At 42.8% G+C, this 24,665-nt stretch overlaps 1 protein-coding gene and 1 long non-coding RNA gene across 2 annotated transcripts in view; both read right to left on the bottom strand.

Annotated features, from left to right (window-relative positions):
- ubr1 (ubiquitin protein ligase E3 component n-recognin 1) overlaps positions 1 to 24,665 on the bottom strand; it is a 149,157-nt gene that overhangs the window by 16,849 nt on the left and 107,643 nt on the right. The window lies entirely within an intron of this gene.
- Positions 495 to 6,956, bottom strand: LOC127526006 (uncharacterized). Its single transcript, XR_007933631.1, has 3 exons — positions 6,787 to 6,956; positions 4,483 to 4,556; positions 495 to 623 (listed from the first exon to the last, which is right to left on the bottom strand). It is a non-coding gene; the product is annotated as an uncharacterized LOC127526006 (long non-coding RNA).

Below are 24,665 nucleotides of genomic sequence, written 5' to 3'. Positions count from 1 at the left end.
TGAGTACGATTTGGAGTTGCTGCAATGAAATTTTGGCAAAATGGACTAGCCTGCAGCATCATCATTTTTTCCCTTTGATTTTCGGGGTGTCTTTGAATTCAGCCCTCTGTAGGTTGATCATTTTCATTTCCATTAAACGATGTGGCATCCTTTCGTTCCTAACACATTACCCAGTGCATATCAGTAGAGATATCTAGTAGGATTTGTTTTCCCATTGAGATCTGATGTGTTTTCAAAGTGTTCCTTTAATTTTTTTGAGCAGTTTTACATGAGTGTATTTGTGTGTGTGCATGCGTGTGTATGTGTGTGTGTGTGTGTGTGTGTGTGTGCGCGTGTGTAAGTGAGCCCTGACAAACCATACCCTTTCTGCTTTGAGAATATCATGTTATGGATGTATGACTTTCGCACATTTTATTTAGACATTAGGAAACACAAGATGGAGAAGATGGACGGATGCTCCGTGCTAAATTGCTTGCTTTGAGCTAAACACTTACCAGGCTTAAAATGAATGGTTTGCTTCTTGTACATGATCTTCCATAGCAGAATGTTGGCAATCAGAATCACTAATGTGATGGTGAAGAGCAAGGAGGCCACCAGCAGAGGTACCCTGGAGAGGCAGGAATCTGGAAGAAGAATCCACATGCAGTTAATCATTGAGTTTGGTGAAATGAAGGCAGTCAATGACTCGGTAACACTGTAGTTTAGGTACTGCAAAAACACATTGATTACTCATTTACTCTTAAGGAACAGGACCGTAACAAACTCTTCTAAAGCATCAGTAGTCATGATATTCACATCTGTGCTGTGAGGAGTATTGACATGCAGCTAAAATGACATGTTAATATGAAGGATACAGGTCTTCCCATAGGAATGAAACATCAGTAAAGAAATCTCCTTAATATCTTTTTGGTTTCTCCTTGACAACAACGAAACCAGAAAGAAATAAAATGGAGATGTTGTCTATTGTCTCCTGTTTCTCAGATTTTTCTTCTGAGGAAAAAATATTCCACAAGCGTCTCCTGTTGAGTTTCAGCGGAGATCTCAGCAAAGTCACACAATGGGCTCAGATCATCCAAATAGTGTCTTGACAATTTTTTTGCCATTTGAAAGTACTTGCATTGTGTGTTCTGTTATATCTGGTGAAATGTATGGACAGAGCAATAAAACACTTTACTGGGATTACAAAACTTGTAGATGCCACATGGGCTGGACTGGCATTGCAGCCAGAAGAGAGGATGGTTCTTTACTCAGACAGAAGGCTCCTAGAAGGCAGGCAGGCATCCTAACCAGGGATGAGAGAGAGGAACCAGACCCAGAAGGGATGGCCAGAATAGATAGATGGCAGCAGCCTCCATGAAGGCGCCCATTTGGGAACCAGCAGGGAATGCTGGAAGATGTAGTCCGGCAATACAGCCCTGCTGGGGACCATGGGTGCCATATGGGGGTGCTGTAGGGAGATGTGCTCCCCAATTTATGGGGATCCAGAAGTACTTACATCGGGCAATTGCCCTGGCACCGGAAACACTCCGTAATAAAAGGGACCGCACTCCCTTACCCAGGCGAGTTGGAGCTGGGAGGACGTAGGGCAACACTCAACTGGAGGAGGGCAGTGCGGTGGTAAGAAGAAGAGAGGTATTGTGAGGAGAGACCACCTATATATTGTATGCTTGTGATACTTTGTGGAAGTGAATTGAATAAACTTTCCATTATTTGAACTCGGGACTCTTTTGTGTTTGGGGGTTTGGGGCTCTCTGAGGCCCTGGTTTCCTTCACAAACTGTAGTCCTTGATTCAGAACAATGCCATTAGTTGTCCTCTTTTATATTGTTGTGCTCCACTTAGGTCGTACTGATTCAAGAAGACAAGGAAGGCAAAGTGTCATAGTGGTTAAGGCTTTGGGTTTCAGATCCTCAGGTAGCGGGTGCAAATCCCACTACTGACACCACCGCGTGACTTCATCTGCCTCTACTCCAATTGGAAAAATCAAAGGAAAGGTAACCAATCAGATCTTGTAAGATACCACAGGTAAGGGCATCAGTGCAATCATAAGTAAGAAAAATGGAAGGCTTGAAAGAGATCACACAAGATGATCCATCCATCCATTATCCAATTCGCTAAATCCTAACTACAGGGTCACAGGGGTCTGCTGGAGCCAATCCCAGCCAACACAGGGCACAAGGCAGGAAACAAACCCCAGGCAGGGCACCAGCCCACCACAGGGCACACACACACACACCCACACACCAAGCACACACTAGGGACAATTTAAAAATCGCCAATGCACCTAACCTGCATGTCTTTGGACTGTGGGAGGTACAAGATGAGCCAGGCTTGTCAAACTGAATTCTCAATTTGCACTCCTTTTTGTTGACTAAAGCTGTTTCTCCTAAGGAATTTTACGAGAAACATCTGTGATAAAGTTGATTTTTACACAAAACATAAATGAGAATCTCTGTGAAGTGTCGTGAGCCATCAAAGATCAACCTTTGAACCATAAAATTTTCTGATGGGGTGTTACTTGGAGCATTGTGAAAATAATAAGAACAAGACATTAAAAAAAAACAGCTTTGTCAAAATGACTGAAAATAAAAATCAGACTTCCAATTTGTTATCCTGAACTAAAAAAATGTAAAACAAGGTTAAACAGATACGTATATAAAATGCATTCTCATGTTTGCCATCAAATCATCCAATGAATGAATGCAGGATCCCACATAGCAGCCTGTCAGGTGCCACCAATCACAATTCAGAAATGTATTTGCATTTGTCAAGCCGCACACACACTACTGTTACTGTTGACCAATAAGACGATGAGGGGGGCGGTTCTTAGTGCTTTATGCTGTGCCTGTAATGTAGTTAACATTCTGTTGAATCTCACAAACACTTTACAGTAGTAATGACTTTAGTAACAGAGCATAATGCTTATTAAACATCAGGTGGTCACAGCAACTCCTGGAGATGAGGCAGGGGACAGCACTGGACAGGGAGCCAGATAAAGGCAAGACTCCATAACTCTCCTACTGGGACTTTAAAATCACCTGCTAATCTTTGGGAATGTGGGAGAAAAACTGGAGTTTCTGTATTGAAAGCCCACATAGACACAGGGAGGCTGTAGAAACTCCACACAGATATTAACCAATGTCGGGTGTTTGGGGGTCATCTTCAGGACTCTCTTCAGAATAATTAGAATGGTAAATGGGGAAAACACGGTCAGTGAGTCTTTCTGCCTTTTCTACCTGTAGAGCAAACCCAGAGTCACTCTTGGTGATGATATTCTCAGGCCTTCTTCTTCTGCTAAGAATCTTGGTGTCCTTTTGGAGTTCCACCCACATAAATCACATTAAGAAACTTCCTGACTTTCACCTCTGCCATGTATCCCATGTTAGCTCATTCCTCCTGAGAAGTTTGGCCATGCTTTTATAACCTTCTGCATTGACTTCTGTAACTCCTTACTGGCAGATGCCCCTTACTAATCTTTTATCACAGCTCCAGTTGGTTCAGAACTCTGCTGTAAGAGTCTTTACAGTGAACGTCAACATCCAGCCAGATCCGCCATCACTTAAGATCCTGTGTCTTATAGGATGGAATACAAATTTCTTTTATTAATCCAAAAAGCTTTAAATGGCCTGGCACCGGAATAGACCAGTAACCTCCTCCATCTCTACGGTCCTGTCCACCCACTAAGATCCACCTGGCAATCTTGTAACCACTATGATTCACCACGTTTATAATGATGGGTTAAATACGGATTGCACATTGACGCCAAACTGCCTTCCTGCAAGCCATAGAACGATGGCACCTTTGGCAGTGCTTTGTCATCCTTCGTTCTGTTTCATGCTTAGGGACAAATTAAAAGTCCATCATTGTTTTCAGTTGCTGCAATTCTCCATAGCTGGGGCTGCAGACTGACAGAAGTACTACTGTGGGGGGCACAAAGGGGCAGACAAGGGTGCTACATAATAGAAAGCAATGCGGTTTGATTCGCCAATAACCCCCTTCATCCTTCAAACCACAGACTGAATCAGAACTTCACACAAGTCTGGTGTCTCCCCTCTGGCCCCTCACCTTCACACCCACCCTATCTATTTAGCAACTCAGTTGTGACGAATATGAAACCCCACCTCCACACCTGATGCGTTAAACACCCCCACCCAATTGTGGTATCCCTGCTATGGTAAACTAAACCCTCCGGTTCTTAGCCCACTGCATATGTAATACCCTAAGGGATTCAAAGCCCACTCTCCCAATGTACACCTCTTGAAATTAAAGCAGCTCAGTGACAATGTGACTCAGCTCAGGAGGTTGTTCAAAAGTGGCCTGACAAGGAGTCTGTCTGATACGACACGGCCATGGGGTAGCAGTGGGCATGTCATCATCATCATTGACTTAATGTACTTACCCAAACACCCCCACCCCCTCAACTGAACTGATGTCTCCCACCACAGTCTGGTACTGCACATTGAACAGACAGCCATCAGCTTACCTTTGTGACATCCGCACTTTGTGTTGTGGGTTCGGTTGCCAGGGGTGACGGTGATAAAATCAAAGGCTTGACAGCTGTCACAAAAGAGAGAAAGAAGAAGAAGAGTCAAAGCGCATTTGTCTGTGGCTGAGAAGGTGCTGTCTCTAGTGCTTCCCACTTGGCAAAGGAGTAGGGGGGATTTTAACACACCTTATCGCTACTGGCCCCGCAATGTCTGACCTCCACTCAAAGGTCACGAAACGCCTGAGCATCCTCTTGTCCCGTAAAAAAAAGGTAAAATCTCACAAGAAGATGCTGGGGTTGGGATTCTTCTAGAAGGTTCACCTGAGTGAAAGCCCCTAAGGGGCAAGCAGCGTAATGTCTAGTCCTTGTGTGCCCAGGTCTTGACAATACGTGCTGCTTCAGTCTTTTGTTTAACCAACTTTATTCTGTATAGTTTCATTATGTGCTGCGAGATGCTGTAAACATGAAATAGTGCATGCACTGTTAATACATATTGTACATTTTTCAATAGATAGATAGATAGATAGATAGATAGATAGATAGATAGAGATAGATAGATAGATAGATAGATAGATAGATAGATAGATAGATAGGAAAGGCACTATATAATAGATAGATAGATAGATAGATAGATAGATAGATAGATAGATAGATAGGAAAGGCACTATATAATAGATAGATAGATAGATAGATAGATAGATAGATAGATAGATAGATAGATAGATAGATAGATAGATAGATAGATAGATAGATAGATAGATAGATAGATAGATAGATAGAAAAAATATTCTGAGTTTGTTTCCTGACCACTCACAGAAGTCCAGAGATTTTATTTCTATACCTATTTAAGACTGGTCAAATTACAATGGTGCCCAAGAGAAAATCCTAGTCTGATGATGGGATAGTTTGAGAGATGATACATCTATGGCTATAAATATAAAGGAGGGAGGAAGATGAACTACCAATTACAAAGACAGAAAGACGACAAAAAACCAAACCAAAACCATCCATCCATTATCCAACCCTCTGAATCCAAACACAGGGTCACGGGGGTCTGCTGGAGCCAATCCCAGCCAACACAGGGCACAAGGCAGGAACCAATCCCGGGCAGGGTGACAGCCCACCGCAGGACACACACAAACACACCCACATACCAAGCACACACTAGGGCCAATTTAGAATCACCAATCCACCTAACCTGCATGTCTTTGGACTGTGGGAGGAAACCGGAGCGCCCGGAGGAAACCCACACAGACACGGGGAGAACATGCAAACTCCACGCAGGGAGGACCCGGGAAGCGAACCCAGGTCCCCAGGTCCAAACCAAAACCACCTGAACGCATTGAGCATTTTAATGAACACAGGTGTCAAACTGGATCCAGAGAAGGTCGCGTGGCAGAGCACCTGCAAGGAGTTTAGGGTGCAGCCTTTATAGCCTGTGTATTGATAGGATTCTTGGGACAGGTTTGTGAAGGTAGTATTCTAACATAATGCAGGTCTTCCTAATGAAGGAATGGCATGACAGAATGATTTGCAACATAAGGTGGAGCAAAATCTGGGCACTCTCTTTGTAATGCAGTGCTCAGGCCATGAAAGGGGAGTTCTGCTGCCCCAGGTTTGCACTCCTAATCCTGACAGTCATGTGTGAAGTGTCTGCATGGCCTGGTCTCTGGACACTCAACTTTTCCACCACAATTACAAAGACACTCACATCACTCTACATTTGCCCTCTGGGAGTGAGTTTGCCTTGTTTGTACAGTAGTTCATGACTGGCACTGGTCATTGGCAGCACTGAACTGTACAAACAGGTGGGTAAATGGATGGGTGGACTCTGAAAGGAACTATACAATACATTAAGATGATGGGAGGATGGTATTAATAAAGTCATTTGCTTTCAGGTCTCTAAAAATGAGAGCATTAAAATTCATCAATAAAAAGTGTGCTATATAAACATAGGCTGCTAACAGAAGAAAAGTGTGTACCATTTTTAAGTTTTGCAGTTAATTGAGCATTGTTGTATTTTTAATTTTTTGGCATTTGTAATCTAAATTGTCTGCACCTGATATATCAAAGGCACGCCATCAGACTTGGCAGCTTTACAAACCGCAGCAGCAGCAGCAACAGCAGCAGCAGGATGACACTGAGCAATGTGTAGACTTGGCCAGATCTGCACACCCCAGCTTATGGTTTCCAGTTCCGCCTATTCAATGTACTTTCACTTTCTCCTTCTCTCTTGATGGTGACAAGAAAGGTGGCCAATGATCAGAATTTTACTCTTGCTCACGCTCAGCGGTTACTTACTCAGTCAGTGGCCTGCAGTTCCCAGCCGGTGTGTCTGAGAAGGTGTTGGGTGGACAGGGGACACACGTATATGTGAAGACATTGCTGCCTGCAAAGAGGAAGAAAATATAATCACATTCTGAGTGTCACGTTTTGGCCAGAGCTGAAGCAGCGCCGAATCCATCTTCTTCCCTGGCCTAATCAGGCATCTTCCATTAAGCATTATTAATCTTGACATTCTTTAGATTTGTGGCATTGGCATTGTTCTAGGACTACAGTTTGCTGCATGTTTGATGTCTGTTCTAAAAACAGCTTGGCAGTAGAGCAATGGCACCAGGTGACAGAGAAGAGAAAAAGAACAGAATTGGGTCAGTAACAGTTCATAATTATTGAATGATGTATACAGTATATTGTAGGCGCCAAGTTGGATGGACAGACATTCAGGCCAGGTTGGTTGATGAAGTCTTTCCTGGCGGGGAGGCCCTAGTGAATGGACAGGAGGAGATTTTTCATCCGGAACAATTTCTTCTCCATCATAATAGATGGCAAAGCTCCTCTGGCATGGACCCAGTATGGACACCCAAAGGTATCCATGGGTTTTGTAGTCCTGAGGAACAACCACATTGGGTCCTTGGGTGCTGTCAGAGGACTCTACAGAGCGATGAACTCCCTGTTTCAGAAGTGCTTCTGCCATTCAGTGCTATGGCACCAGAACTACTCCCGGGGCCAACATTAAAGGAAGCCATTCAGCCTCCTCCAGTTGAGCTAGAGTCAGGAGGCAGAAGGGGACACTCACCTGGAGGAGTGGAAGGAGGGAAAGGAACAGAATATTACTGGTGGCTATATAAGTAGATCTTGTTCATTTGTAAAGGTACTGTCTTTAATAAACAAAATCCATCAAAATCACCAACTTTTCAGGTGTGACATAAAAGACATCTCTTTTTAATGAAGATTGAAACACTTTTATGGTGTTCCTGCTTTCTTTATTTGGCTCCAGTCCTTCTCCTTTGTCCATCCTTTAACTCCAGACCTTTATAATTTACACCTTCTTTTCTTGGCCCTTGTTCTTGCATGCTATTGGGCCACTACCCTTTGTTGTGTTCCCACCCACTCTCATAGGCCACTCCCCTTGAGGGATGCTTTCTTGTGTTACTAGAACCCCACCTTATTAGGCCCCCCCCCTTTTCCAGATCCATACCTTCAATGCTCAGCTGCTCTCCCTCTCGACACTGTGGCCTCGGCACACACAGATTCTGTTCTTTACTCTCAAACTCAAACCCGTCTTTGCACTGGCACTCGGCGTTCGAGGTGGGTGTGCACGTTTTCTTATACAGGACGTTATTTTCTGTTGAGAGATGGGGAAGGTTTTGTGAGCAGAGTGGTTTGTGTTCCTCAAATGTGTTTAAATGTCCTTGGCAAATACCTGACCTGGAGCAACAAGGCATGTGTTGTGAATTATAGGAGTTCAAGGGTGTAGCAAAGTTGACCCAAAAATGACTTATGGGTACTTTAGTCTTTAGAGGTGATTGGGTGGCCTTTGAATTTACTGTTTATTGTAAAATGCGTCCATATTTGTAAAGTGTGAGATGATGGTGTGTTTTATGAATGGGTCTATCAACTTTGTAAATAAAACTCAACATTCTATGTGAGTGTGTGTGTGTGCATGTGTGTCTGGTCCCTTCAAGCAATCTGATTGTCCAGTTTGGCTTTACTCTGATTTGGTTTGTTTTATTTTGATTGCTCAGTCAAATGCGATCGAGACGGGAATTGGCGGGCAAGAGGAGGAACGCTGAGAGTCACCTTCAAAGATGGGAAGTATTTACAAGAATACGAATGAAGTTTAAGGTAATGAGGGCCCAGCGGCCAGGAGGTGAGCAACGCGCCTCAAAAAAACTGAGCCTGAGAAGCAAGCTTTATGGGCATGCGATTGAGATAGGACTGCCGGCTAAGAGAAGTCAAGACACATTAGGATATTGAAGAAAGGTGTAGGAGGACATGTAGGGTACATGGCAGGCAAGAGATCTCAAAAATCAAATATTTTTACATTTATTCTATTGCCTGTCTTCTGCAGGTAACGTAGCTAGTATAACAGAACCAAGTCAGAGCTTTTTTTTCTTTTGAATTTTCTTGCTTTATAGTCATTCAGACCAAAGAGAGTGTGTGTACGAGTATATTTATTTATTTATTTACTTATCTACCCATTTATGTATTTATTCATTTATTTAAAGAGCTTCCATTAAGAGCCAAATTTCCATATCTATCTATCTATCTATCTATCTATCTATCTATCTATCTATCTATCTATCTATCTATCTATCTATCTATCTATCTATCTATCTATCTATCTATCATATAGTGCCTTTCATATCTATCTATCTATCTATCTATCTATCTATCATATAGTGCCTTTCATATCTATCTATCTATCTATCTATCTATCTATCTATCTATATCTATCTATCTATCTATCTATCTATCTATCATATAGTGCCTTTCATATCTATCTATCTATCTATCTATCTATCTATCTATCATATAGTGCCTTTCATATCTATCTATCTATCTATCTATCTATCTATCTATCTATCTATCTATCTATCTATCTATCTATCTATCTATCTATCTATCTAACATATAGTGCCTTTCATATCTATCTATCTATCTATCTATCTATCTATCTATCTATCTATCTATCTATCATATAGTGCCTTTCATATCTATCTATCTATCTATCTATCTATCTATCTATCTATCTATCTATCTATCTATCTATCTATCTATCTATCTATCTATCTAACATATAGTGCCTTTCATATCTATCTATCTATCTATCTATCTATCTATCTATCTATCTATCTATCTATCTATCTATCTATCTATCTATCTATCTAACATATAGTGCCTTTCATATCTATCTATCTATCTATCTATCTATCTATCTATCTATCTATCTATCTATCTATCTATCTATCTATCTATCTATCTATCTATGACCAATGAAAATTCATTACTCCCATTCAAAGCATTAGACCCTCTGGGTGGGTGGGCATCTTTCTTAAATTTCAGCTATTAAAAATTAGTTATACAAGATTGAATGAATAATTCAATGTGTATTCTGGGGGCAAAAGACTTCATTCCCTAATTGTAGATCAGGCCGCCAAGGAAGGGTCTCAAGTAGCAGCATCTTGGAAGGGAGGCCAGCGATAACCCGCTCTGTCACGGGTATTCATATTAGTGGATGGACAGTTGAGGATGCACCAGAAGACATTACTTGTTCCCCAAGAGGGCCAGTGATGTTACTCGATCTGCTTAGGGGAAATTCGGGAATATGGTCCCATTTATGTTATCAGATTTTAGGATGTCCCAGAAGTGCTGCAGGGATGGGACTTTAAAGGACTTTCTCCTCCCAGTTCAGATGAATGTGTAGTTGGGATCGGAGCAGTCAGTGAGGGCTTGGCTGGCAGGATGACCAGTGGCCAGGATGAGGTAAGAGGTGTGTTGGTGAGTGTGCTATGAATGCTTAGGTCTTGTTTTATCTCTGCATTGTTCTTTTTCCTGCTACTGTTATTCATATGTTTTGTGAATAAATCTTATTTTTATTTTAGTTCAGCGACCTACTCTACAGTACCTCTCCAGAGCCCACAAGTGTACAGCTGATAGAGGTCACATGCTTCACATCTTCAGAGTTGATTGTCTTTGAAGTTTGAATGTTCTCTCTGTATTCATGCAGGTCTTCTCTATACTCTGTCCTGGGGTGGCCTGGCAGTTGGTGGGCTCCCATTCCTCATTACCCTATAATTGTATGAAGGTGCTAAGAAAATCAAGGTAGGAATAGGTTCATAAAACTGGTAGATCTCAAAGATACGTGTGCTCAATTGAATGTCAGCTCTAAACTGTCCAAGTAGAAGTGGTAGGTCTGTGCTTGAGGGAGCCCACGATGGCATGTAGGATACTCCCTATTTGTAAAAATACATTTCTCATTTTTACCACGTACTTGTGTAAAGTGTAAGTCCCCAACCGAGCCTCTCCTCAAAGTAATGGTTAGCCGTACCTGATTTGCATTCCTTGCAGGGCAGGCATTCAGTCTTCTGGCTGTTTGAAAAGTTGTCTGTTAGGCAATGGAGGAGAGTATTGCTGCCATCACCTTTCTGAGAGGATACTGTTAAACAAAAGAGACACAGTCCTTGAGTCGTACAGAAGAAGGTAAACAAAACAGTAATGTGTGCCATCCTAAATCACTATGGAAGATACACCTCAGTAGACATCCATTTGTTTGTGTCTTTATTGAGACAAAAGCCTGTCACAGCAGCAATTAGAATAAACTCCACATATCTACAGACGACAACATGAAAACCTCCATGCTGAAGGTAAACAGGGGCTATTGTGGAGTGGGGCTGCAGTGCAACTAACAGGCTACTATTTTATTATTTGTCCATTTATTAAACCACACTTCATGGAACAAGCAGTGGTGTCAAGTACAAAGACCAGAAAGAAATCTGGCTGAGATATATGTATAAATATTGTGTCGGATGGCCGGGGCCCCAGTGATGGAAGGACCAGGGGAGTGGGCCTTCCCTGGAACACTAGATGGCAACCCCCCTGGCTCACAGCTGGGGACCGTAGCCGCCGCCAGGGGCTGCCTGGACAGTTCCTGAGCCCTGGGCTGGAGCACTTACGCCATACCTGGTCTAGGAACATCTGGAGCACTTCTGAGTACAAAAGGGGCCGCCTCACTCCTTCTGGAGAGCCAGAGTCGAGAGGAGGTGAATGAAACTTGTTGGGAGAGCAGTGGAGGCGGCAGAGAAAGGAGTGAAGAAGGAAGGAGAGGACTGTGCATTCGTGTTGGTGCTTTACTTTGAGTTGTGGATTGTGAAAAAGAAAACGTGTGTTGTGTGGCAACTCGCTTCTCTGCCTGTCTGTGTCAGGTTAGGCCGACTGTATGCACCCTGGCGGTCCACAATATATACGCCCTCCATCCAGGTCGGAACATCAGTCCTTATCCCAAATGGTACTCACAATACACACACACACACACATATATCTTTACTGTATGTAAAGTGTGTTTTTATATACATATATGTATATATGTCTATATATACTGTATATACAGTAATATATATATATACATATATATATATGTGATTGTTATAAGGTTTGCATTAAGAAATATTCAAATATGAGCATGATTCAAATATATAAATGTGTGTATTGGGCCAAACATTAGCAAAACTCTGTAATATGGACAATGAATATTAACATGGACAAAAAAACCCCTTAAGGAAAGGGTTACTAGGAGGATTGCGTTCCCTGAATTTCCACACCATTTTCTCTACTTCACAAAAGCATGTACGGTGGATTCAGAAAGTATTCAGACCCCTTCACTTTCTGCACATTTTATTGTGTTGTAGATTTCATTTTAAATGGACAAATTTGTAATTTTTGTACAGCAATTTACACTCAGTAACCCATATTCACAAGGAAAAGCATATTTTCAGAAAGGCCTGCATATTAATTAAAAATCAAACACTGAAATCTCTCATTCATAGAAGCATTCACACTCTTAACTCAGTGCTATCTAGAAACTCCTTTGGCAGCAGTTCCATCCTCATGTCTTCTCGGTTAGCCTCTAGAAGTTTTGCACATCTGAATTTAAGCAGCTTATCCCATTCTTCCTGGCAGATCCTCTCAAGCACCATTAGTTTGGGTGATAGGCGTCTGTAAACGGCCATCTGCAGCTCTCTCCACAGATGTTCTATGGGCTTTGGGTGGGCCACTGAAGGACACTCAGAGACTTGTCCTGATGCCACTCAGCATTATTTTGCATTAAACAGCTCACACAATTACCAGCGTCACACATGGGTGTTTGGGGATCACCTTCAGAGCTCAGACCAAGCAGGTTTGCTAACTGTTCGGCCTCTTCCTCCCGCAGTTCTGAGAAGACACCCAGTGAGGTCACATGACATATACAGAGTAGGCTTCGCCCCTTCTGGTCCCAGTCTTTTAAAAGATGATCGGCCCTGGCAGGAGGTGTCCTTTTTTTTGAGGATGAAGCTCCCAGTTTCTGACCCCGACTCAGATCGGGCCTAAATTATAAAGACTACATTAAGAGGCATTAGAAGAAGCCAGAGACGGCATTTTGTTTTTGTTTGCACTTGTTTATTTGATCTCAAAAACTAAACAGGGTTGCCTGGTTGGCTTGTGAAGATATTTTGGGTGATTACACCCATCGATCAGAGCTACCCTAGCTGCACCTGATTCAGGCTCAGAGCTTGATGTGATTGGGTCAATGACAATACAAATGAAGGTGACGAGAATATAATAGCAGTGGTCTGTGAGACCGACGATCAACCCCCCTAATCTAACGCAAAGAAAGTGATGTGCCCCGATGAGGTGTCCTCACAATGTAATCATTTTCACACGTAATGCGGATAAGGAAGCACACTGACTGTGACATACTGTATGTAGTAAATGTTAAACATTCTAAAATGAACATTATTAACATGTATTAATAAGAGCTGAGGCAGTAGATACGTGATTTGAGATAAATTAAATTGAGGTCCGCTCACATGCTGGCTACTGGAGGGTAAATGATGGAATGAAACTCACCTGACATGTCTACTGTCATGAAACTGGAGCACGTTGGTGTGTGCCCTGGACAGAGCACTCAGTCATGCAGTTGTGTTTGGTAAATAAGCCAAATAATTATGGAAAATGTCACAGTTCACAAACACAATGGTTGTTGACCCTCCATGATATTTATCCCTGGAAAAAAATGTTCTGCTGAATGAAAGAAGTCCCCATGACACACCTGCTGGGAGTTTATTGTTACTTCCGGATGGCTTGAAAGTTTGAAATACAACTGAAATAACTGGAAATTAAAACAAACTAACAAATCATTCGTGATTCAGGACAAAGCAAATGGACAATGGGTGTGAAAACGAGTGAAGAGTCATTGATGACCACCTATCCACTATAATGATAAACAGGACCCCAATTCTGTTTTCCCCCATGCCGTTCTCTGACTCAGATGTGAACTCTTTAATGCCCAGTGCTAGAAGTATTTTGAACCGTAGGTTACCTTGGTATTACAGCGCCATGGGAAGGATCCTCTGATTACATTTTGTGTCTTAGCTTATTTCATTGGGCTCGCTGAATAATTTGAAATATTTGTGACTTCCTTAAATGTCACTCTGGATAAGAAAGTCCTCCTCACCTAACCCTTTAAACTTTACAGGGCTTACATGTATGTGGCGGTAAAGATGCTCTCCTTAAATGTTATGTCAGCCTCTTCCCTAACTTCAGGCCACAAAGCTCCCCTGGGGCTCGGTCATATTCCCATTGAGACTTTACACGTGTGTATCTAACGTACATTATGGCTTCCCTGTCTACCTTGTGATACGCCAGTTTGTCATTGCACACTGGGGTTACCCAGCAATCTCAGCTACAGCCAGTGTGTTGGCATAGCATTTGGATCATGTCTGCCAGTATATAAAGGCTGAATGTCCTAGCGCTACATGTCTTGTTGATTTGGTGAAACATAACGTTTAAAATTTGAAACTGACAGATCGTCAGGTGTACCATACTGCATAATATTGAGCTTGACGGCTTAAAATTACAAACACAGAATTTCCGAAATTGAAGAATATCAAGCGCAAGTTAATAACAAGCTTCATATTCCACAAAAAAGTTGTTATGTTGTCCGGCAAAGCAATCAGTGCTTAACTCGATTGAGTTTTAACGTAAAATGCCAAACTTTTTAAAGGTTTCCGTCAAATGCACTCTTCCTAATTCTACGGTTGCATTTCACAGTAAGGAGGTCATGGGTTTCTGTCCCGGGTCCTCCCAGCATGGAGTTTGCAAAGCGCTTTGAGTAGTGAGAACAGTGCTATATAATTGTAAAGAGTTATTAGTATTGCTTTGCTTTGAGTGTCAATGGCTGATCGTCGTCCTCATGAATTAACGTATCTCTCAGGACTGAAGCGTGTGAGTGGAGGGCCAACAAATCGTATGAAGAGAAGTGCGGAGACAAGGCTCTCATTCAAGTGTCAATTCGATTCATTTGTGATAAACCCAACCATATTCGCACTCACTTGATGAAACTGGAGTACAACTAAGAGGCTGCAGTTTTTCAGACTGTTTTTTGATGAGGTACTGATGGAATCCGTGAATCTGGATCACTGTAGACCAGTTGTCATGGCCGAGGTGCACATACCATCACGAAAACACAGCCAAGCTGCAACTGTTCCAAAATGCTGCGTCTGGACGTTTGACTGGCACACGTTAGCGCGACCGTGTTTCTCCTGTGGTAGCCTCTCCTTTTTGGCTTATGGTCCGTTATGGGGTTGATTTTAAAATGTGCCCTTGTTTGTTTTTATGTACGTAAATGGGTTGGCACCTTCCTGTCTCACTGAACTTTTACACCTTTACATTCCATCTCGCCAACTTAGCTCGTTCTTAGTAATTTCGAGGACACAACTAACACTTCGAGGTGAGTGAGCTTTTGCAACAGCCACTTCTACCTGCTGATGGTCCGGCCTGCTGCAGCTTTAAATCCTAGTTGAAAACATATCTTTTCTCTTTGGCTTTTAATTGGGATTGGTCTGTTTAATATTTTTACTGTATTTTATGTTTAATGTGTTTTGTTTAACTTTATCCTGGTTTAGAAAGTTGTTCCTTATTCCTTATTTATTGTAATGTATAGCACATTGGTCAATGTTGGTTGTGTTTTATAAATAAACTAAACTAAACTACCATATATACTCATGTATAAGTCGAGTCTTCAAACCCGAAAAATCAGACCCCGTCTTTTACGCCCGTTCAGAAATATGACACTTCAATTTTTTGTTTACATCTTTTTTCCTCCTCCAATCTCACATCAGTTTCTCAGACGCGTCAAATTTTGTTACAGCAGCGCAGCCACCAATTTCTTTCGCCACTTCAATGACTTTTAATTTAAAACCAGCTTCACATTTTCTTCACTCCATCGTAGATAAGGGATGCTCTTACAATAAGGGTGAGGGTGTGAGATACAAAAACCACAAAACAGTGCAAACGTCACTTCGGAAGAGTTCAGGTATTACCGCGTAGTCACAATACATAAAAAAAAGGCTGTGTGCTCCGTGGTGACTCTCTCAAGTGGGCGTTAGCATATCGTAATCTCTTGGACCAATAGCGTGAGTTATCTGCATTCAATTTATACGACCGACACGACATTTATACGGTAAAATCAAGTCCCGACTTATCCGCGAGTATATACGGTAAGCAGCCGGGGTGAAGAGAAGACCTTGGGGTCAGAGCCGTGCCGGTGCTGTTATTTTGCACCCTAGGCCAAGCTTATTAGTGCACCCCTTGTTTTACTAATAAGTTACTTTTTTGTTTTAAATTGAAATTATGGAAAAAGGAAGCAACAATTTAAATTGACACATTCATTACACAAATAAGTTTCACATAGATTACATAACCAAAATGTAATTGTTCTTGCCTTCTGCTTCGATCCAGTGTGAAAGCTAAGTCCTATTCAATAGAAACTGTCGTCAGGTCTACAAGTCGGTTTTGTGTCTTTGTTGAGCCCAAGTAAGTTTGGATACGGAGACACAAAGCCCTTAAAACGCGAGAGTTAGCCGCAACATCTGAAGTATTAAGCCGGTATGTATATCTTTCTAACTCTGTCTCATTTTATTTTATTTTCTTATTTTGTAATTATCGGTTTATAAATAAAAACAATTGTGGCATACGGCTAAGTACCTGGCCCAGCCGGAACACCTCTACGTTGGAAAGTTGAGGGAAGGGAGCGTATTCAGAGCATTAATTCCATTGGAGCACTAGGTGGCAGCCAAACCCCCCCAAACCCAGCCATCCCGGGGTTGCAGTGGTGACTCAGGCTCCTGCCGGGCTCCATGGGAGCTGGAGTTTGGTGCAGCCCTGTTGGGTTCCGTGGGCGCCGCCAGGGGGTGCTGTACCTACTGCTGAGCCCTTAATTTCAGCACTTCTGCCACACCTTGAAGTGCTGTCAGAATTAGGGTAATGAGCACCTGGAGCACTTCCGGGTGCCTTATCAAAGGAGCCAGCAGCCACTACTCCGAAAGCCAGAGTCAGGTGGAGGTGGAAAAAGCTGGCTGGAGGAAGAGTGGAGGCAAAGACAAAGAGAAAGGAGGAAGAAGAAGAGGTAAAGTGTATTTTGTGTTTGTGACTGTGCTGTACACGTGGGAAAAGGGGGAAAGCGTTTCCCACGGGGAAAAAAGGAGAATAAAAAAAATGTGTGCTGGACTCATGTCCCGCGTCTGTCTGTGTCAGGGTCGGGGCGGCTGGTGGTCCACAAAATACAAACCACCTCAGAGCGCAAACAACGGTTCTCTATCGAACAATGGGACTCAAGGCCAACCGAGTGTTCGGTGGGCTAACCTGTGTGGCTGAGTTTTACCCTCCCCTTATGATCTGCACCCTAGGTGAATGCCTTATTTGCCTTAATGGTGGCGCCAGCCCTGGGTGGGAGTGGACGTATTTCTGCACCTCCTGTTTGTGTTGCCCTTCCACTGGCCTGTGGCTTCAATTTATTTCCACATCTCGTCACAATAAAAATGGATTGAGAGGCTTTAACTTGGCCTGTCCACACGAACAAGTCCCTTTGAGTCCTATGAAAAACATTACAGTGACGACTGAAAATTTTCAAAGTGTTGGCTTAGTATCAAGCTGGATAAACAAACACACCATGCTTGAAGTCTCAGACCCTTCAACACGTTTTCCTTTAGAACAAAGGCAGTCCTGGTGGGCTCTAATGGCTACAGGTTTTTGTTCCAAAGCCAGTTTCTTAACAACGAGTCCATTCTCGCCATTGAAGCACTTATTACTCAAATGACATTTTAAAGCTACAATTCTCTTGTCTCACCTATTAGGATTTCCCACCCTTAATTGCTTATTTTACCCCAACACAGCTGAATTTGTGGGTTGTAATGCCTCCTTATTAGCAATAAGATGCAAGTGATAAAGGAACAAGCAGTTCTCCATCTTGCTCATTTTCATTTACACTTTTAAACTGAAGGGAAGAAAGTGGACAGAGAATTACTCCTCCGCTTCATTTGGATGATATGAATCACCTGACGTGGCAGAATGAAAACCCTAACAAGCCATCACATTAAATAAGGTCTCTTATTGATAAGGATCAGTTTCTGACTAAGCCATCCAGTTGGAACAAAAAAACCGCAAGCCTTTGCAGACCCCTAATTTAGAACAGCTTGTCAAACTCAACTTTAATGCACCTCAGAGCAATGGGGGACACACAGAAATCAGAATTAAAGGCTTCAATGGTTGGTAAACTCTATAAATGCAGATGTGTAGCCAGTGCCCTGGCTATGAAGTTATGGATCTGTGGAGCCATCTGGAAGGTTGCCGGTTCAAATCCTGTTACTGGCAGAAGAGATACTACTCCATTGGGCCCTTGAGCAAGGCCCTTAACCTGAACACTTCACAAGTACAATGGCTGACCCTGTGCTTTGGCCTTCAAAGGTCTTGCAAGAAGACAATTTTGCCTCTGGGATTAGTAAAGTATGAGGGGTCTTCAATAATTTATCTACCTCAGTAGGAAAGAAAACAGTTTACAAAAAATGTTTGTTTTATTTTTCAATCTAGCCCCCTGCTAACTCCATACACTTCATCCACTTTTCCTGCAGTAACCCCTTCTGTGGTGGCTGGCCGGGACGCCCCTGTGTTTGGAGGACCAGGGAAGAGGGCATATTCAGGGCAAACCTCCCCCAGAACATAAGAGGGCAACCCCCCTGGCTCACTGATTAGAAACTCAACCCTGCTGGGGCCCGTGCCCACCGCCAGGGGGCACCTGGGCAGTTTCTAAACCACACCCAGAAGTGCTGCCGGAAGAGGATCTGGGAGCACCTGTAGCACTTCCGGGTGCCCTATAAAGGGAGCCAGAGTCGGGAGGAGGAAGACAAAGCTTGCTGGGAGAGGAGTAGAGGTGGCAGATCGGACCGAGGGAAGGAGAGAAGAAAGTGTCTAAATGAGTGTGTGTTATTGTGAGGTGCTAATTAGGTACTGTGCCGTGGGGAGAAAGAAAGGCTCCCCGACTGTAAATGAATCGTGTGCTGTGTGGCAAACTTGTGTCTGCCTGTCTGTGACAGGTTAGGGCGGCTGTACGAGCCCCGGTGGTCCACACTTCTGTTTGACCTTCAAAGCAGCTGTGATGTCTTCCTCACTTGAAAACCATTGTCCACTGTCAGATTTCTTCAAATCTCAGAAGAGGAAATAATCTGAGGGTTGCCAGCTCAGGACTGTAGGGTGGATGGTTCAGCTGCTGGAAGCCACCTTCTTGGATGGCAGCCTGTAATTGATGTGACATGTGAACCGACACATTGTCGTGAAGATGCAGCAGGCCTGCTGGGAGTTTTCCTCGTCTTTTCTCCTTGATTGACTCTCTCAAAGCGATCATTGTGTTGACGTAACTCTCCCCAGTTATGGTTGTCTTGTGTGGCATGAACTCCAGAAGCAGAAGTCCTTCACTACCCCAAAAGACAGTTGCCATTTTTTTTTCTGCAGATTTTTCTGTCTTGAACTTTTGTTGGTGTGGTGATTTGTGCTTCCGCTGCACTGACTCTATTTAGGACCCAGAACCTCAGTGACAGACCCAAGTCTCATCTTGAAAAAAAATTCACTTGGTTCTTCACGGAGCATCTCCATGTTCTCCTGACAGCACTGGAGCCTCGCGGCCTTCTGACATGGCATCAGCATTCTTGGAACCCATCTTGCTCTGACCTTTGATGTGCCCAACTTTCCATTAAATTTTTTTCCAAACTGTATCTATCGAGATGCCCATTTCCTCAGCTATTTGGGAAACCTGAATTCGTCTGTCTGAAAAAATTAAATCCTCAACTTTCTGGCACATTTCTACAGTATGGAAGTTGCTTCCACAGGACATCCAGTGTAAGGGTCATCTTGAATGGACTCTCTACCCCACTTAAACTGCTTGCTCCAAAATTGTACTTTGTAGGATGATGGGGCAGACTCACTATAGAGTGCGGTCCTGTGTTCATGGATCTCCTTTGGCTTTTTCCCTTCTTTTGTGAGATATTTTATCACTGACCGTTGATCCAAATCTAGCATTTTCTTGCATGATTCTCATGAGGACCATCCTGATCTCCTGTCTTTTGGAATGTTAGACTCGCACTGTGCATGAGTAACCTCGGGACATGTCACACCAATCCCAGACTTGCTTGCTGCTTTCTTTCATACTCAGGTACTTAAATTATCAATCACCGCCCATATGTCAAAAAAAATTCAAAAGTACGGGTGCAGAAAATGGATGGATGGACAGATACTATTTTCTGATTAATTGAAATGGACATTTTTTTTTGACAGGCCTTTTCTTGCTTGCTCGCACTTGCTGGCACCACATAAATATGCAGAGCTTACTATTTGGAGATGTTTCGGAGTAAATTACATCACTGAAAGGAGCTGCAATTCGCTTTATTAGACTGAAACTCTCACCACAAAGAAAAACATTGTCAGTGTCGAGATCACAGTAAACATCACAAAGGCTTCACTCTTGGGACCTAACGAAGAGAACATTGCCTTAACAGCCTCACCAGCCTCCACACAGCTGACTGTACAGGGTGGTCCAGATCTAATTATGCAATTATGCAATTTTCATTACGCTATAACTTATTAAGTTTATTGCATAGAGAATTCACCTAAAATGATTTTTTTGCTGATAGATGGCAGCACCTGCCCTGCATTCGTTTATTGCAAGATATTTCAAACAATTCTTTTGTCTTGCATTGTTTCCTGCATTGCATTAAAAGTTGCATAGTTAGATCTGGACCACCCTATAGAGTACCCCTCACCAGAGACGCTTCCTTAAAGAAAGACAGCGCATGGCTAACCACAGCACCCAGCACTGGCCTGAGAAACAACATGCAAAGAGGAGAACGCTGGGGTACATCACCCATCCATTTTCCAACCCTCTGAATCCGAACACAGGGTCAAGGGGGTCTGCTGGATTCAATCCCAGCCAACACAGGGCGCAAGGCAGGAATCAATCCTGGGCAGGGCACCAACCCACCGCAGGATACACACACACACACCCACCAAGCACACACTAGGGCCAATTTAGAATCACCAACCAGCTAACCTGCATGTCTTTGGACTGTGGGAGGAAACCCACGCAGACACGGGGAGAACATGCAAACTCCACGCAGGGAGGACCTGGGAAGTGAACCCAGGTCTCCTTACTTCGAGGCAGCAGCGCTACCACTTCGCCACCGTGCCGCCCAGGGTACATCACCCATAGGGGTCAAAGGAAAAGATAAAAAAAAATACAATACAATACAATTTATTTCTGTATAGCCCAAAATCACACAAGACGTGCCGCAATGGGCTTTTACAGGCCCTGCCTTTTGACAGCACCCCAGCCTTGACTTTTGGGAAAAACTCCCAAAAAAAACCCTAGTAGGAAAAAAATGGAAGAAACCTTGGAAAAGGCAGTTCAAAGAGAGACCCCTTCCAGGTATGCTGGGCATGCAGTGGGTGTCAAAGAGAAGGGGGTCAACACAATAAAATACACAGAACAGCACACAAGTAATCCTCAAAACAGTATAATAGCAAAATAAAAATATTACAAATACAGAGCCAAATTTAACAATAGATGATATCACATAATAGGATTTGGATTTGGATGTAGGATAACAGAATGTGGTTGAACTTCTTGTGTGCCCCCAGACTGGGCTAGGCTGGCACTGCCTTACTTTACATTACAGTAAGAGGCTCCGGGTACAACTTGACTTTACCGAGTGGCCCATGCAGCACTCACACAGCTATTGCTATTATAAGTCCACTGCTGAAATAAATCCCAGCTTTTCTCCTTAATTCTATTAAACACTTGGAATCAGAACCACACAAAACCCCAAAGTCCAGTTTGCACCTTCAGCCTCGCTCGGCTTATGAGGAGGATCAGAGAAAAAGAGGCAAATTATCAGAGAAGAGCAGCGGCAGGCAGAGAGATAGACAGATAGACATGAAGGGTGGCTCACCTGAAGAGCTTTGCCCCCCGCAGTTGGCGGACTTGATGGCGAGCAGGAGGAGGAGTACGTCTACGAGCTGGCAGGACAGCATGCTCACTCCAGTCAGACCTCAGCTCTCTGTGGCTCTGGGGTTTTGTACTGTAGTTTCCACTGTGATGTCATCTCTGTTTCTCAGTAACTCACAGCCATTCTTCTCTGGGCTGACATTTATTGGTTTTTGGTAAAAATGAAAATAATTTCAGCCAATAGGGTGGTTGGTTGTTTTCTTTCTTTCTTTCTTTCTTTCTTTCTTTCTTTCTTTCTTTCTTTCTTTCTTTCTTTCTTTCTTTCTTTCTTTCTTTCTTTCTTTCTTTCTTTCTTTCTTTCTTAATACTTTTTACACTTTTGTTGTGCACCTTGGGATGCTTACAAGCAGATCATCTCATAAGCAGTGAAGTGCACCCTCTGTGCCATCTCACATTTTGCCCTACTGTGTCAATATGGTGAATTACTGTTTATTGTTTCTCCACTTCTAGATCCTGGGGCTAACCCTCAGTGTGGAGTTTCTCCAGGTTGGCAAGGAAGTGTCCTCCTCCTACATCTCGAAAATGTTCAAAGAGCCTAAGGGAAGGATTATTGCTCTTGAGGTTCAAATAGAAAAGCAGGAGTGACAAATTTCAGGATCTGACGCTACCTTTCCCATCTGGAATATCTAACTTTTTTTTTTGTTCTTTATTTCACCTTATACAATTTCTTGTAGTAGGAATTTGTTAGTTTTCGCATACCCCTTGGGGTCAGCCATTGTACAGCATCCCTGGAGCTATTGCAGGTTAAGGGTCTTGCTCAAGGGCCTGGCAGAATAGGATCTCTTTTGGATTTAAACCAGAAGCCTTCCAGATACCGGCACAGATCCTTAGCCTTGGAGCCCCCACTCTGCTGGATCTTGGAAGTCCACCCTTTAAAAGAGGCAGCTGACGCTGTACATAGAGCAGACCGAGGTGCTGGTATGAGAGAAGATGTAAGTGTGTGTGAGGGCTAAGAAACTGGTGTGTGTGCTGGCATGTACATCTGCTTTATACAAACCTCGTACAGGAGCTCGTCACACTAGGCAGTGCACTCAAACTCAGACATCAAACTACAAAAGAGCTTTAAGGAATATAACAATTGATATAGTGACCAAATCAACAAAGTAGCAGTAATCACAGGAAGAATGCAAAGTATGAAAACGCCACGGTATCATTTCTGAAATGGTTTCATGCGGGTCACACCCTTGGTTTGTGTTTTTTCTTTATAGTATTTTGTTTCTTTTCTTTTTTTGTTAGCTAGGTTTATCTGTTACTTGTTCGATTATAGTTCCCTCTGTCTGTTTAGTTCAATGTTCTGTAAATGATGCTAATATGTGAATTGTTAAGGTGGAAAATGGATGTAAAAAAACAAAAAAAGAGATAAAGATCAAAAGGTAGACTGGGTCTGAAACAGCTAAGTAGCAGAGTGACTGAAACGACAGGAAGAAACTTGATAATGGAAGGCAAGAAGGTTTAACATAACCCAAGGGAAAATAAAAAAACTAGAAGTTCATAAAACTGATGGATGAACTGAGTGGCAGTCACGCCAGTGTCACCAAGCAGGTGACAAGGTACAAGGAACAAGAACAAACCTAAATTTTATCTGATGCACAAAAACAGTAATTATTATTTATTGAATCCAAAATCTTGGACATTGTGTGCAGTGCTCCATCAGTCATCATGTTGGTAGAAATCATGGTGTCACCCTTTGAAATAAGACAAGATGGCAATGGCCTCATTAAACAAAATGTAATCTACTGTGTGTGGTGTAGTGGCAAAGCCTTTAGGACTTCAAACCCCAAGGTTGTGGGTTTAAATCCCACTACTGACACCAAGCGACTTGCCTGTGCTCCAAATGGAAAGGCAAAACTTGTATCTCTCAAATCTTGTGTAATGCCTTAATTAAAAGTGTCAGACAAATAATGCGAAATAATAATCATAATAATAATGGATTATGGAAATTAAGTTAACCGCTATGACAATACCTGTCTGACACCCCTCACTGCTGATTACAGGTGCAGGCTCAGCATTGCACTTTAAGGGAAAGTGGGATTTGCAAACATACACTGTGTATGGAACCAGAGTTGTATGAACATCTGAAAAAATGAATAAAATTAACAAATACCAATTAAAAATGTAAAAAAATGCCCAACAGCTCCTGAAAGCGCTGGGTGTAAATTCTGCAAAATACGAATTTCTTTAAGAGACTTCCCTTTATTGACATCGAGATCTAAAACCTAAAGAGCTGAGAAAGTGGACTGTCCTTTTTTTCCTTCTGGAGGTGGCAGATACCCCTAGTCATAATCTTATATATAAACGTCTACACGTGGAAATGTGTGTGTGTCTGTCTGTCCGGCCCAGAAGTGCGAGGCAACGCAGAGGAATGATACAGAGGGGCTACAGCCGCTCATACACAAGTGAGGCGAGCACGTTGGTAAAACAAAACCTCCAACAAGAGAGAAACTCGCTTAGCCGCTGATAGACAACAGAGCCGAGCACATCGGTAAAATGAAACCACCGAGAAAACACAACCTCACTTAGCTGCTGATAGACAACCAATGCCACTGATTGATTGAAGTGCCAGAATCCATGGTTTCTAAGAGCCTGGGCTTTTTACAGCACGGGCTTACACATATAATATAATATAATATAATATAATATAATATAATATAATATAATATAATATAATATAATATAATATAATATAGGGCGGCACGGTGACGCAGTGGGTAGCGCTGCTGCCTCGCAGTTGGGAGATCTGGGGACCTGGGTTCGCTTCCCGGGTCCTCCCTGTGTGGAGTTTGCATGTTCTCCCCGTGTCTGCGTGGGTTTC

This window comes from Erpetoichthys calabaricus, chromosome 16 (genome assembly GCF_900747795.2).
Source record: "Erpetoichthys calabaricus chromosome 16, fErpCal1.3, whole genome shotgun sequence".
NCBI classification, from domain to species: domain Eukaryota; kingdom Metazoa; phylum Chordata; class Cladistia; order Polypteriformes; family Polypteridae; genus Erpetoichthys; species Erpetoichthys calabaricus.
The sequence above is the reverse complement of the archived record's forward strand: the minus strand, read 5'-3'. Positions and strand labels throughout refer to the sequence as shown.